Source organism: Engystomops pustulosus, chromosome 6, assembly GCF_040894005.1.
Source record: "Engystomops pustulosus chromosome 6, aEngPut4.maternal, whole genome shotgun sequence".
NCBI classification, from domain to species: domain Eukaryota; kingdom Metazoa; phylum Chordata; class Amphibia; order Anura; family Leptodactylidae; genus Engystomops; species Engystomops pustulosus.
In genome coordinates this window covers 155,194,772-155,210,612 of record NC_092416.1, presented here as the reverse complement: position 1 = coordinate 155,210,612, position 15,841 = coordinate 155,194,772, and the positions used below count along the sequence as shown (strand labels likewise).

The 15,841-nt window shown below is 44.0% G+C and overlaps 1 long non-coding RNA gene across 1 annotated transcript; it reads right to left on the bottom strand.

The window, feature by feature from the left end:
* Window positions 1-1,180: 1,180 nt before the first annotated feature.
* LOC140066141 (uncharacterized) lies at window positions 1,181-7,255 on the bottom strand. The gene is made up of 3 exons (XR_011848130.1): window positions 6,758-7,255; window positions 2,731-2,829; window positions 1,181-1,256 (listed from the first exon to the last, which is right to left on the bottom strand). It is a non-coding gene; the product is annotated as an uncharacterized lncRNA (long non-coding RNA).
* Between the last annotated feature and the right edge of the window lie 8,586 nt (window positions 7,256-15,841).

Below are 15,841 nucleotides of genomic sequence, written 5' to 3'. Positions count from 1 at the left end.
GTGCTGCCATCTAGCAAACGACAGCATAACAAACTGTAGAAGGATTGATTGGTTAGTTTGGATTTGGCAGCCATTTGAGTAAGACGTGTTTCGTGATTTTCGCTAAGAGCAGTATTGTTCTGTAATTCGCTTTTTTTTTTTGGATGGGAAAAAATGCGAGGAGATAAAACCAACATTGGATGCTGTTTATGGGGACACTTCGCCATCTATGACCACAGTTAGATATTGGTTCAACAAATTTAAATGTGGGGCGACCATCCGTTTTTGCTGTGGAGCAACCAGGACGCCCAGCAGACGTGGTTACCGAGGAAATCATTCAAAAAGTCCACGACATGATACATAATAAGTTGGTGGCCGCATTTGGCAAAAAAGAAGGTGCTGTAACGCACCAGCACATTCATCCGGAGTTGTCGCTGCCAAACTGCATGAATTGCGCTATGAATTGCTGCCGCAACCCCCGTGTTCACCCGATCTGGCTCCCTGTGACTTTTTCTAGTACCCTAACATGAAGAAATGGCTTGCGGGAAAAAAATTTTGCTCAAACGGGGAAGTCATCGCGGAGACAGAGGTGTATTTTGGAGAGTTCGACAAATCTATTTTTTGGAGGGGTTAAAAAATGTCAGCAACATAGGGGGGAAGTGAATCTTTCTAAAAGGGGACTATGTTGAAAATTTAAAAAAAAAACATTTTGAAACACGGGTACTTATTGAACCGCCCTCGTAAGAAATTGAGAAGTTCCAAAACTTTCTGCACCCAAGCAGAAAGAATCTATCCACTGCATACTGGACCAATCTAGCATCTCCCACCTTCCATGGAGACATACAACCAGGCAGGCTGCTGTGCGTTGTACTTACCTGTACTTAAGCCTCTATAATATATGAGACCGAGTTCTTCATGCGTATCATATGATCATATATGGTCCAAAATACCCATTTCTACTTGCAAAAGTGTCCAATATTTTGTTTAATGAATACTGATTTACAGCTCATTGCATTGCGTTTTACTGAAATAACTGATAAGTAAGGAGAGACATGACATGTACTGAGGACAGGGCGATGAATGTACCAGGGAAAAATGCCACATGGAGCAAAACAGATGGAACAGAGAAAAGACATGACAGATGGAGTGGACAAGGAATACAGACGAGAACTTGGCCGGGAACCTGGAGCTTCGGTGATGATCCCCCCTAATATTCTACACTCGCATAGAAGAATTGAGTGGTGATAGTGGTCCAAGGATGACTTGTGAAAGTTCACCTGATGATGAAGAATTGTTCTGTTTGAAATCATCTATTGGATCATCTTTAGACTATTCTTTATAAACATTTTAGACACAGTCCTCAAGTAATGGAACACTGTCCTAGAAAGTCAGTCTGATTTACATCCAATGGTTGCGCCTTATTAATTGTGTAGGTTGTAGTTAGGATTTAAATGAATCAGGTGACATTTACTATATATGGCCAGTGTGTTCGTGGATCATTTGTTCTACTTACTTACCATATATCACATGTATGATCACCTTTGAGCTATGTCTACAGGAGAAGGGACATACATGCAGCATATTAGCCCACCATCAGAATTGAGAATTATGGTGCATATAGTCATGTACAGTGTTTCAAGCTCCATTCTGACCACTGTACAACTATAGAGGTTTCGGTGGTTGCAGTTGCAAGGGGGCTCACCAGCCGCAATACAACACTTTGATCTGCTAAAGATCCTCCTAAGTCACTAAAGTTAAGCATCATAAATCATTCAGTCTAAATCTGTGCTCTGAGATTCATTACAAGTAATAAATCGAAAATAGCGGTAGGTAGTAATGTCGAAAATAGCAGTAGGTCATTATATAGTCATGTACCTGAGGCTATAGAGCAGTGGTGGCGAACCTATGGCACAGATGGCGCACAATCGAAAAGTGTCTGAAATGACTTCACCTTCATGAAGGTCAAACAGAATTTCAATAGAAATTCATTTATTTTGGTTGGTCTAATTATGTGCCAAAAAGCTGCGGCCAAATTGAGTGACAAAGAAAGTGTGAGTGTAAAAAAAAAGCTAAATTGTGGCGCCAACATGCTGTTAATAAACAAAACTGCCAAAAAATGGTGGAACAATAAATGCCCCCATTGTCTCCTGGTGCTGATTGTATGGGTCTTGTGAGCTTCTTGAAGGTACTTGAAGGAATAGTTGCATGGCGGCTCCAAGCTAAACTTTGGCAATGACTTTTTCACCTTGGCTTATAGCGTTTTAGTATCACATTCATTTACAGAAATGTAATATGTTTCTTTAGTTGCATTTTTTTCTGTCCTTTTTTATAGTCTCATTAGATAAAGCTACTATTTCCACTAGGGTTTTTGTCAGAGCTTATAATACCTTCCATTTCTGATCACATGTATTCATAGAGTGCTAGCTGTGCAGGTTATTACGACCAAGTACTATGAGTGTATTAGGTGATCTGTCTTCATGGCATCATCTAAAGCTGCAGGGCTCCAATACAAAGGTTGTACCAGGCCCACCAAACTATAATGTATTATTTATTATACCTATCTTATGAAATAGATACATTATAGGTTCCTTTAGGTTCCCAATTAAAGGTATGATTTTCTGCGTCCCCTATAAGAGGAGTTTTATAACAAAGATCAAACCCAATTTTGGCCCCAGCCAGGATAGAAATATGTCATGGTAGGCCATCTTCAAGGTAAGGAAATCCAACATATAAAAAAAAACGGAGGCTCACCTGGACACCTTCCTCAGCCAAATCAGTTTCTTTAACACTCCATACAGGTATATGTCTCCTTCACCAACCCCCTATGTGTCTGGTACATCCATTAATCACCTGTTAGAAGAGATGTCAGTGTTTAGATGAGGGTTGTAGCATCTTTACAGAGTACTGAGCACAGAGCCGCACATTGTAAAGTGGCTGATACTGGTATTGCAGTTGCAGCTCTACCCACTTAAATCACGGTTGAGAATGCGTCCATTGGTAAGAAGGGAAACCCAGTTTTCCGGAATGTTCTCATTCTTATGATCACTGGAGATTTCCTGTGGATAGGGAATAACTTCTTAAACTTTAAAGGAAACCTGCCTCTTAAGGTAGATCTGGTGGAAGGTTCCTCTAATCTACAGTAGGATAGCCATTTTAGGGTTGATCCTTTAGTCATCCAAATTTTTTTGAATTTTTAATGGCCCTTATATGCAAATTTACTAAAGAGGCCACTGGGGCGTGGAGTAGCCTGAGCTGAGGCTACATGGAGCGGCTACTACTTTTGCCTCTTGCAATCCGCCTACCAATTCATCTTCAGCTACGAGGATCTGCGCACTTTCATCTGCAAAGCCGGGTTCTGTGCATGCGCCGTAGCTCTGGCTTTGGGGCCAAGACCATGCAGCCGCTGGCCTGTGTTCTGCGCATGTGCAGAACCTGGCTTTGCGGACAAGTGTGCGTAGCTACTCATATCGCTGGCGATGAATTGGTTGTCGGATCGCAAGAAGCTACTCAAACGTGGAGTGGCCGAGCCATGCAGCCTCAGCTCTGGCTACTCCACACCCAGAAGCCTCTTTAGGGAATTTGCATATAAGCCATTAAAATTTATAAAAGACTTGTGGGCCTAAAGCATTTGTCCTAAAAAGGGCTATCCAACAGTAGATTAGAGCAGTGGTGGTGAACCTATGGCACGGGTGCCAGAGGCGGCACTCCAAGTGCTTTCTGTGGGCACCCGGGCCACCCCCCAGAACACCAGACAGGACTCAAAGAATTTTCCTGCAGTTCCACGCAACTTTAAAGATGCTGCTTTCAGTCATATTTTAAAGTGATACTTACTCGGCTACTTGGGACTGTAGGAAGAGGGAGAATGTGTAGACAGGTCCGAATTATCTATGGAGGACTTCCAGCTGGATTCTCTGTGTACAGAGGGACACTGGAAAGAAGCTGCAATTATGCAAATGTTCCCTCCTTTCTACTGTGTTGGTGTCCTCAGGAGGCCAGTATGATTGAACATTGTTGAAGAACAGGGAGCAATAAGTTACTGCATTAATTTTTTTGTTGGCACCTCACGATAAATGAGGATTTGGGGTTGCAGTTTGGGCACTCGGTTGCTAAAAGGTTCTCCATCACTGGATTAGAGGAACCTGCCACCAGATCTACCTTAAGAGGTAGATCTGTGGTGTTAAGATTCCTTTAAAGTGTGTAAAACCCCTTTAAATAAGATTTTGGTGTAGAATTTCTGGTACCAGGCCACAACCTCATGTCCTCATAGTCTATGCATCTTAATGAAGATGGATGTTATATATGATTGCTTGTGAAAGGTAAGCTGCAGAAGTGTTGAAATGACAGGCATCCCTCCAGACCGCATATATACATGCACACTCAACTTGGCCGAGCATGCATGTCCATTCAGTAAGGAAAATGGAGTCACTTCCACAGATCATGCACAAATCTAACTGGCCAAGTCCTTCTGTACTGTAGACTCCATCCATGTCCATATGCAGCCTCCAGGCAGCCGAGCATCCCGGGAAATGCCTGGAGAATACAGTAAACTGTGATATTGTATAGTGTTATTATATCCCTATGTAAACACGCTCCATTTCTGGCGGTCTGTTTAGCGACTCTGAGTAGATCTGTATTGTAGACGGCTGTAATTACAGTACGCCAGGTCTCCAGTGTCTCGCTTTATTGCTGGATGTGCTCGGTTTCATTGCAGCGCACCTCTGCGCTGTGTAATTATCACACCTTAACTCTTTATAGACCAGTGACTGAATCATTGCAGCGTGAAGTCATTTTACTTTGAGATGAGTTCCGCCCTGCACACTGCTCCATCTCAGACAATGAATCAGATGGGAACATGACGGCTCGCGGAGCCTACACTCACACCGCTAATGTATGGAAAGCGTATAACTTATTATGAATGAGGCCGACTTGCTCCGGTGGATGTAGAAGGGCATCTGAGTGCGAGAAAGTACTTTGGACTCAAGCATTTAGAGCAGGGCTGTTACCACGCTAAGTGCAAAGTTCCATTTCTAACATGATAATTAAAGCAAACTACGGTGTAAGTTTCCACAAGTCATCCCGCTAGAATGGAGACTGTCATTGTGCAGGTAGATGAATATTCATGGAAATGCATTCAAGTGCAGATCAAATGCCAGGCATAATGTCTACCTACACATCGCATATAGAGCAGAACTAATTTATAGAAGGTTTTCGCTATTTGCGGCTGCATAGGGCAATAAACAGGGGGTACCCATCCCCCATCCTTAAATACAGAGGTCATTGTATACAGTAGAGGTAACATAACTTATTAATGGTGAACCGTATGGAGGTCAACATATCTTTTGCATTCACAAAAATTATCTTTGGAAATGGGGGTCCACATAATACACAACACCCCCTCCATATGTTATAAATGACATTGGCATCAATTTAAAAGAAATCTGCCAGCAGGATCAAGGATTGTAATCCAAGCACTTACATGCTGTTGTTTGCCCCCTCTGTCAGGATACACTCTTTTTTTAGGTTCTTATGCGGTTGTTTTTTTACAAAAAAAGGCTTTACAAATTATGTAAATGAGGTTAAGCAGCTCTGGTGAGTGTTTCCATAATTCTAAAAGTTGATTTTAATGACTAATAATAATTCCTTTATATATAGCACACACAGATTACGCAGCGCTGCACAGAGCTTGACAAATTGGTCCCTGTCACCAATGGGGCTCACAATCTAATCAACCTACCAATATGTTTTCAAGTGTGGGAGGAAACCGGAGGACCCGGAGGAAACTCACGCAAAGGAAGGAGCCCATAGATAACAAATATAAGAAGATTATCACAGTCACGGTGCCTGGATCTATGAATAAATGTCCCTGGTTTATCACAATGGATTTAGATTTCCTTTAATTTAGCCGGGAGCCCCTCAGGTTCATCAGCCGAATGTGTAAAGCCCTTTTTTTTGTAGAAACAAGGGTATAAGAAGCTAAATTTGGCAAGTTCTGTGCAGCGCTGCGCAATCTGTGTGCGCTATATAAATAAAGAATTATTATTATTAAATGAAAAGTATACCCTGCATGAGGGGGCACATACCTGCATGTTGGTGTGCCTGTTTACTATCCATTTTTTTCTTTCTTTTGAGGTTAGCGCTCATGCTTTTATTTTATTTTATTTGTACGTATACATTATTATTATTATTATTACTATCCTTGATCCTGGTTGTAGATTTCCTTTTAAAATGAGTCATATTCTTTAACAATTGGTCTGGAAAAATTGTCTGCATCTCATCAATGTGCAGACCTCCCTGATCCTCCAGTGCTCAAAGCAATTGTATTATAGGTAAATCTATTCCTACACCACCCTAGTCAAAAAAAAATATAATCAAAGCAAAACAAAACAATATAATCAAAGTAAATCAATAAATTGCATGTACCTGAACTGGCTGCCATTGAAAAGTACAACTTGACCCACAAAAAAACAAGCCTTGATATTCAACTTTAAGCAAATACAGTTATGTAATTTATGTTTGGATCTTTAAATCAAAAATGGAGTTAACCTTATGGGGATACGTCATATACAATGCTTACATTCTGAAAAAGTGGAATTGTTGTAACCTTTAATCAGTATCGAGAAATCAACGTGCCCGATCCTTTTTTTTGGCAAGGCAGGTAAGTGTCACCTGAAGTGGTCACAAGACTTTGGAATGAATTTGGTTGATAGTTAAACCAACAATCCTCTAGTAACAATTGAAGCCATGTACATGATGTATACACTGGGGCAGATTTACTTACCGGTCAATCCGCGATCCCGCTGTGCGTTGTCGACGTTGAGCTTAGCGGGATTCACTAAGGTCGTGCGCCCGATATCCACTAGGTGTCACTGCTGCGCTGAAGTCTGCCGGGGCAATTCGGCGCAAATCAAAAATATTCGGGAAACCCAACGAAAATGCTCGATTCGGACCCTTAGTAAATGAGTCCCATTGTGTCACTTTGTATGACATTAGGGGAACATGCATCTTGTGTTATGGAGGTATTTTGGCTTGTTTGTCAGAATCTGCTTTTCAGTTTCTCCTAAAAACTGATGAGAAACAAATAGTGCATAAAAGGGATGTAAAAAGAATGCATTATGGGTCCGCCAACCCCTAACAAAAGACAGAAGGTAGAGCGTAAAGTACACAGCACTGTAGGAGTCCAGATACATTACTTCCAGGCTGTTGATGCCAAATGGAGATGATCCAGAGAGCGGATCTGTGAGCGGCATCGTAAGAGACTGAGCTTCTAGAACAGAGAGACGGGGCTGAAAAAAAAAGCAGCAATACTTTGCCGCAACAGTCAGAATAGTGTTGAATTTGCAGATATCAGGCAAGTATAACAAGTGTTATTAGATGGCCAAGCAACCTGGATAGAAACCACCACTCTAGTTGCCTCTTTGGAGAACTCTCTAACCACCAAGATCATTGCTTCCTCAACACCAAGCACTTAAGGGGTTGAGTCATCAGTGTTTCTGTTCTTATTAATGTAAATGTATTTGTAAATGTAAATGTCAGAATCAGGAATACATGACACGGGAAGGTAGGGATAGGGTAGGGAACTCTAATGGAGCATGGAAAAACGGTGCTGCATTCCCTTCAGTGGGGCCTCTGCCAGGACAAGGTCGAACCAAAGCAAGAAGAAAACATCACAGGGTAGCACAGACGGTTCTGCAGGTCTCTTCGCACCTGCCCAAAACCAAGCCAGATCTTTTTTGGGTAAACCCTTAAAAGAAATCTATCTACCATTAGAAACCATCATACTAAACCAGGGACACTTACTCATAGATCCAGTCACTGGGACTGTGATAATCTTCTAATATTTGTTATCTAATAAGCCCAAAAGCAACTAGAGAAGGGGCGGAGGACTGTAGGGGGTGGGTTGAAGCTTTCTGGAAGGTTTGGGGCTTGGCCTTTCACTCCTCCCGTGTGAGGTCACCGGAGGCGGTCTTTGGGGGCGGGTATGGACCCGCCCGGGGATTTTAAAAAGTTCGAGCGCACGTGGGGGGCCTCTTTCCTTCTGCCCCCTGGACGAAGAGGCGAGAAGTCAGAGACACCTCTGCAAATACCCAGCATGGCTTCCCTAGAAGATCAAATCCGTCAACTTGTGGCCCTGCAGCGCCTTGCTGCAGGGTTGGTTTAAGAAGCGGACGTCCCTGAAGAGGACACCCATCTCTCAGGATCGAATCCTCCTGCAGTGGCTTCCACCCTGGAGGGTACAGCCACCACCCCCGCCAGGCGGCCCGCCACCCTGTCACCACCACTCACCCATTGCTCCTCACCTCCTCCACGTGAGCAGCTGGCAGAAGAAAGAGGACGTCCCATGAGGAACATCAGGCCTCCTGTCCGCCTGAGCCCAGGATCACCTGCACCAGCCAGGAAGCGCGGCCCCGCCCCAGAAGAAGATGGCGTCACCCAGACCACGTGGGGCACCGACTGCCCCGGAGGATCGTTGTGGGATCCCTGCAGAGAAGACTGCAAGGGGTAAGCGCGTTGCATCCCCTGCCCGGTGCCCCAGCGCTCCTGCCCGATCCCCTGCCCGGCACCCCAGCGCTCCTGCCCGCTCCCCTGCCCGGCACCCCAGCGCTGCGGCTCGCTCCCCTGCCAGGCACCCCAGCGCTGCGGCTCGCTCATCCTCTCACCCTGCCAGCATGTCGCACCAGCGGGGGTCGCAGATGGTGTTAGGAGGGAGGAGGCTGCTCCGTGGCGGATGTTACACAGGCCCTAAGGCGTTGGAAGATGCCCACATGCGAAGTTGGTTCCTAAGTTTCGGAGGAACACAAGAGGGCCGTGCAAGTTCTTAAATTTTTTAATTTATGTTATTTAATCATTTAATTTTGTGTTAATAAATGCTGTGGCCTTCCCACATTTCCATAATATTAGTTTCCCGGTCTTTTAATAAGTAATGTAACTTGTAGGTATAAAGGTCAAGTACCATATTTAAGGTTTGGGTTTGTCAATCCCTACAGTCTAATAAGCCCCAAAGCAACTAGAGAAGGGGCGGAGGACTGAAGGGGGTGGGTTGAAGCTTTCTGGAAGGTTTGGGGCTTGGCCTTTCACTCCTCCCGTGTGAGGTCATCGGAGGCGGTCTTTGGGGGCGGGTATGGACCCGCCCGGGGGTTTTAAAAAGTTTGAGCGCACGTGGGGGGGGGGGTCTCTTTCCTTCTGCCCCCTGGACCGAAGAGACGAGAAGTCTCCCTCCCCCCCTGCCCTCTGATTTGGTTATTTTCAGTTTCTTCTTTCCTCGGTTATGGCTGTTTCCTTCTGTTTTCCTACAGTTGTCACAGCAAAAGGCGGATGTTAGATGCCCACATGCGTTGGAAGATGCCCACATGCTGGCTGCAGGGCCCCAGCTGCCATTTCGGGCGAAGTTGGTTCCTAAGTTTCGGAAGAACACAAGAGGGCCGTGCAAGTTCTTAAATGTTTTAATTTATGTTATTTAATAATTTAATTTTGTGTTAATAAATGCTGTGGCCTACCCACATTTCCATAAAATTAGTTTCCCGGTCTTTTAATAAGTAATGTAACTTGTAGCTAGAAAGGTCAAGTACCATATTTAAGATTTGGGTTTGTCAATCCCTACAATCCATGGCATCCTCCTTCCTTCTGAAATTATGCAGCAGATGGCCTAAGGGGGGAGTTACCAGAGACTCTCCATGCTGCAGTTTTAGAGGCTTTTAAACTGTCCAGGAACATGTCTTCCCGTTCCCCTTGGCACTACCCCCTCCCTCTGCCTGCTGTAATCTCACAAAATGGGATGGGGAAGTGTAACAGCCCGGGAAGCTACAGCATATAGGAGCTCTGGTGACGCCCCCAGAGTCCTTCTGGCTCATTAGCATAATTTAAAAGCTAATTTTAGAAGGAAGGAGGCCTGGATCTATGAGTAAGTGTCCCTGGTTCATCATTCTTGATCTTGATGGTAGATTTCTTTTAGAGGCTCAAAGAAAACATAATCTACCAAGCCAATTCTTCTTTTATTGGTTATTTCAGTCCTGTCCCAAAATTTACCTACAGTATCTGGATCTGGCATAGTTTTTTTTTCATCTAAATCTATTCACATGGGGTGACACGGTGGCTTAGTGGTTAGCATTACAGCCTTGCAGCGCTGAGGTCCTGGGTTCTAGTCCCTCCCAGGTCAATATCTGCAAAGAGTTTATATTTACTCTACATGTTTGCATGGTTTCCTCCAGGTCCTCCGATTTCCTCCCACACTCCAAAACATACTGGTAGGTTGATTAGATTGTGAGCCCCATTGGGGACAGGGACTGATTTGGCAAACTCTGTGCAGCGCTGCATAATCTGTGTGCGCTATATAAATAAAGAATTATTATTATTCACATATATCATAACTAACACATAAATGTTTATATAGACATGGAAAATTGCACCCAAGCAAAAATAGTTTGTAACATCAGCTTCTTTTTTTTATAGTGCATTTTGTATATGTTTTTGTCCTTTAAACAGCTCCACAGCAAATCTGGCTGTTTCTATCTACCACGTGCCAGCAGTGATATAGTTAATCCTCGGCCCAGCTGGATACGGCAGTGTGCTCCAGAATAGAGGAGAAAAAATAACACTCGGGTCAAGGATGGGGGGACGCTGCTCACATCTGTATCCAGGAGCGGGGAAGCAGAACTGCAGGTGTGTACAGGAGCCGAGCTTATTAGCCAGATCTCGCTGAGCGAAATAGTTAACGCCGCTGTTATTGATGCCTTGCAGTTTAATACACAAGACAAGATTGCGTCGGCCCCGGCTGAGAATACGGAGTGGGGGGGCGGCAGGATTTGTCAGATATTATTTTCTCTGTTCTTCCATTGGCTGCTCCTGTGATTTTACTTTAATCTTTCCTCTACTATTTTCCATATCACACAGGAAAGCAGCTTCTAAACAATCCCAGCAGGTCCTCCCTTTATTCACCCATCTTTAATCTGAATACAGTGTCATCTACAAGGTGCGGGAAAAGCACAGAAACCCCTGTAGAGGGAGAAGCGGGAAAAACGGCTTTTCTTAATAATAATTGCCATTCTTGGAAGTGAATCAGATCTGGCTTTGCATGATAATTCGGGGAGGTCTGTGATAATTATTCTATGGATGTGCCCTGTCATTTTCTATGAATGCAGATGGATACAATAATGAGTCGCTATTCACGCTCCTTGGTAATATCATAGAGGTGTATGTTGTATAGACATATACAATGGTGTCGGTATATAGGATCAATGCTGGGATGGGGGGACGTGTGTGCATTACTATGCACCCAGCACTGTTACATCAATGTATTGAATATGGGCGATCAGAGGAAGATAATGAAGATGTATGCGCTTAGTTAAAGAGTAGGGGATTCTGATGAAGACTAAACACTGGAACCCATAGTAATCACTACATATTGCCAGGGGAACTGCAGTCTAGTATTATATACCAGCAATTCCAATGAATGGCTAACCGTGTAAAGAATGGATAGAGCAGGTCCTCCTCCATACGGCTCCATAGATCATAGGGACAGAGTCATTATTATGTTCACTAATTTTGCCTCTGATCCATTTAATGGAAACATGTCTGCCCATCTGCAACCACTAAATCACCAGACAATGCCCTTATCCAGCTGCGGTTTAGGGTCGCGACCTGTTGAAGAGGGCTGTGGAGTCGGTAAGCCGGTAACGCTGACCCAGGGGCGTAACTACTGTGGTAGCAGCCATAGCAATTGCTATGGGGCCCACAGTGTCCAGGGGCCCCGTCATGCAACCTAACACCATTATATACATATTTTCCTGCACATTGTATAGTATATTATGTATATAACATATATGTGATGTTTATGTCCTGTGTGTATATATGCTGTACTTCTGTATATGGCACTATGTGGGTGTATATGTGTTGTGTATATGCTCTATATGTTGTAAGTGTATAAATGTGTGTATGAGTGAAGACTGTATGTCTAAGTACATTTTAAAGTGGGAAGGGGGGCCCCATTCTAAAGTCCGCTATGGGGCCCTGTCTTTCCTTGTTACGCCCCTGCGCTAACCCCTCAGTTTGCTTAACTTCAACTCTGACTCCATCTCCACCAAAATGGTCCCAAACTAAACAGTCCTGTTTTTCTGGTCACTCTAGCAGTTGTAGCATGAGAGTAGACTTTCCTTCCCAGTGCCTTTTTCCTCTGATCTGTAACGGAGGAGCTTCATAACTGAGCATGTACATAAAATGCAGCCACATTCATCTCAACTAAAAGCCTAGATGAGGGGTCTATGTTTCCATACATTGGTGTATTTTGTTGCAGGAATGTGAAATTGCATAGAAAGTACAATATTGTAGCTGGACTTTGAACACTAAGGATGTCTTCTCACATTTCTGTGTTCTTTTCTCTGTGCATTCAAACTGCAAATCAGACACTTCCTCTGCTGTAATATCTAAGCAGCAGCCTGTTCCTGCTGTTACTCAAAGAAGAGGGGACCGGCTGTGCTGTGATATCCCACACAGGAGTCCAGCTACAATCGGAATTCAGGTTGAAAAAACAGACCTCTATTTCTGGCAGGTAAAAACTTGACACTGATATACACAAATATCAAGCAAACATGTTCAGTCAATCCCAGTTTGTCTATTGTGAATCTCAATTGGATCAAGTCAATGAAAAAATACACACATGGGAACTCTGTGATAAAATTGCACACGACAGGAACCAGATGTCTGCATCAGATTATTTTTTCAGGCTTTGTCTTCAAGCAAACAAATTTTACCTTTTAAATTTTAAAGGGGACTTGGAAACTAAAAAATCCACTGGTGCTCCTGCTGCTATATCGTGCCTGCAGAATCTGCTCAGATCCTCCTGCTCTATAACATGCTGCCTGCAGATAGGACACTATGTACAATCTTCTCAGATCCTCCTGCTCTATAACATGCTGCCTTCAGGTAGGACACTATGTACAATCTGCTAAGCTCCTCCTGCTCTATAACATGCTGCCTGCAGATAGGACACTATGTACAATCTGCTCAGCTCCTCCTGCTCTATTACCTGCTCCTGCAGATATGACACCAATTTACAATCTGCTCAGCTCCTCCTGCTCTATAACATTCTGCCTGCAGATAGGACACTATGGGGCTTGTTTACTAAGGGTCTGTGGACGCACTTTTTTCGGGGATTGCGCCACTGGGACAGGTATTTAACCGGGGATTTTGGCACACGCGATCGTACCAGAAATCGGGGGTGGGCCGTCGGACGATCCGACTGATTCGGACCGAGCGTGGGATTTAACAAGACATGCACTTACATGCACCGGGAATAAGAAGGTGAACTCGGCGGACCTGAGCAGGGCAGTGACACATGCAGGATATCAAGCGCATGATCTTAGTGAATTGCGGCACAGTGCATTCCGAACAGACAATGCACTCAGCTCCCCCTGATCTATAACATGCTGCTGTCAGATCTGACACCACATTCAATATGACATAAAGATGAGGACACCAGTAGATGATGGTATCAGCCATGAAAGACTCAGGGATTGAGGGAGATTTTAATAGTGAATGTTCCAGTTCAGGGACATGAGACATTGAGCTCAGAGCATGAGCAGCAGAGTATTAGATCAGTAAGTGTCATCCAGCGACAGAAGCATCTCCTAAGCGCCCTGCAGGCTGCTCACATATAAATGGCTGCTGATTAGGTTTGCATGCAAAATGTAGTGGTAACATTAATGGGTTTAAGCATCTGTGCCAAGTCCCTGCCAGCGATAAGGCTGTCAGCATGTGAATTGTATGTGTGAATGTTTCTTTTTAAGATCTAATTGTCAATGCAAATCTGACACATCTCCATATACAGAACATGGAGAAATCTAGGAACATAGATCTGAAAATTGTATGAAATGTAACCTTATGAAGATGCTGATGAGATTGTGCGCAGCGCGGTGTCCTGGAATATGTCACATGTCCTGACAACCCCATGTGGACAAATCCCAACCCCAATGCACACATCACCTAAGAAGTCCCACTGTAATTAACTGTACCACTGCCTATAACTCCAAAGTGGGCAACAAAAACATTGTACCAGGTAATGAATGGCTCATTGACCAGGGCAAAAGGTAGGTATCAGGCATCGAGTGGGATGAGGACTGTAATTGGGTGTCCAAGATAAGATTGGACATTAGTGTCCAGGCAGTCAGGCCCGGTAGATCATGGTTTCTTCTGAAGTTGGCTTACCTAACTATAAGATGATGCCATCATTGTTGGAGGAGAAATGGGTCATGTAGAGAGACTCTACTAGCAACTCCCTACCGGGCCTACAGATGCCTCCGATGCTCTTGCACCACTTCCGATTTTCCCAGGAATGGATTTTCTTCTCATCCATGTATATTGCTCTTCCATCTGACCTTAGCTTTGATCCTGACTATGCTCCTGCCCTTGTCCTTCTGAGCTGTTTGCTTTGCACCTGCTGTTCTACTTCTCATTATCTTCCTGGTAACTTCTGACTTGTGGCAATATTCTGATTTAGTATTAGAGCAGCTTTAATGCAAAGGTGCTGTATATTAAAAGATAGGGCTAAATACAAGGTAGATAGTAAGTACTATGGAAACAAACTCAATAATGGGGCTCATTTACTAAGGGCCCGAATCACTCATTTTCATCGGGTTTACCGAAAATTACTGTTTAGCGCCGTTTTGCCCCGGGTTTTTGCCTCACGCGATCGGATTGTGATGCATCGGCACCGGGTTTCACGCGACGGAAATCAGGGGTGTGGCCGTCGGAAAACTCGACAGATTCGGAAAAAACCCAGTATTTTTTTTTTAAAATGTGTCTCTTGACACGCACCTACATGCACCAGGGAGAGGATGGTGAACTCCGGCGAACCTCGGTGGACCTTGGCGCAGCAGCGACACCTGGTGTATATCGGGTGCACAACCTTAGTGAATCCCGGCAATCTCCGAATCAACGTTGGACAACACGCTGCTGGATCGCGAATGGACCGGGTAAGTAAATGAGCCCCAATATCTGAACTGCAACAAGTGGATCCTGTCCATAAGGGCTCACAATCTGAAGTAGATACACGTAGACCATAGGTTAAAATAAGTTATCATATGGCAACATTCTCATTATAACCCTTAAGTGTCGGTGCGGACCACATTGCAGCCCCTAAAGTGACAATCCTGGGGACAGTTAATGAAATCTGCAGGGGTCTAGAGTGAAGAATTTCTTGATCTTTCAGACTTTTGTTCTGGATTACCAGCAATTGGGTACAATTATATACTGCAAATGTTTCACTATGGATTTTGGCAGAATATTTCACATGAAGATTTTCCAAAATTTTGTTGTGCATTTGTTGGATTGCAAAGGGTTAAAAGTAAATGACATACAGCGTGCTGAAAATTCACACCGCACCATGCCCGTATTCGCACTGATTTTTTTTGGATAGTTTTTTTTTTGGATAGACTTGTTAAAACCTACGTTGCCGCTAGGGAACATTGTGCTGATTATCTGGATGGAAAATCCACAGGTCATCCACAAGTTGTGGGCATAACATTTTATGTGTCATTCTCTGCTTATAAACCTCCTCTGCAGATCTCTGTTCACTTTCCGGCAGACGACATAATGCCGGTGTACGACTTGACCACGGGGACCTCTAAGTGTTGTATTCTGTGGAAAAATAGTGATAGATTACGGGACCAGTGTGGCGGTGTCATGTTAAAACCGTGAGGACAAAATGCGGGTGACAGGTGTCTTGAATCGTCTTATGAGAGTGAGCACCAAATCACTATTAAATGCCCTGTTACTATGAGGCTCAGGCCATTTATCACATTCTCTCCTTGGAAAAAAAAATCCTTAACTCCTTCCTACAGGGAGCCATCAATCGTCTTGCCGGTCTGAAGAC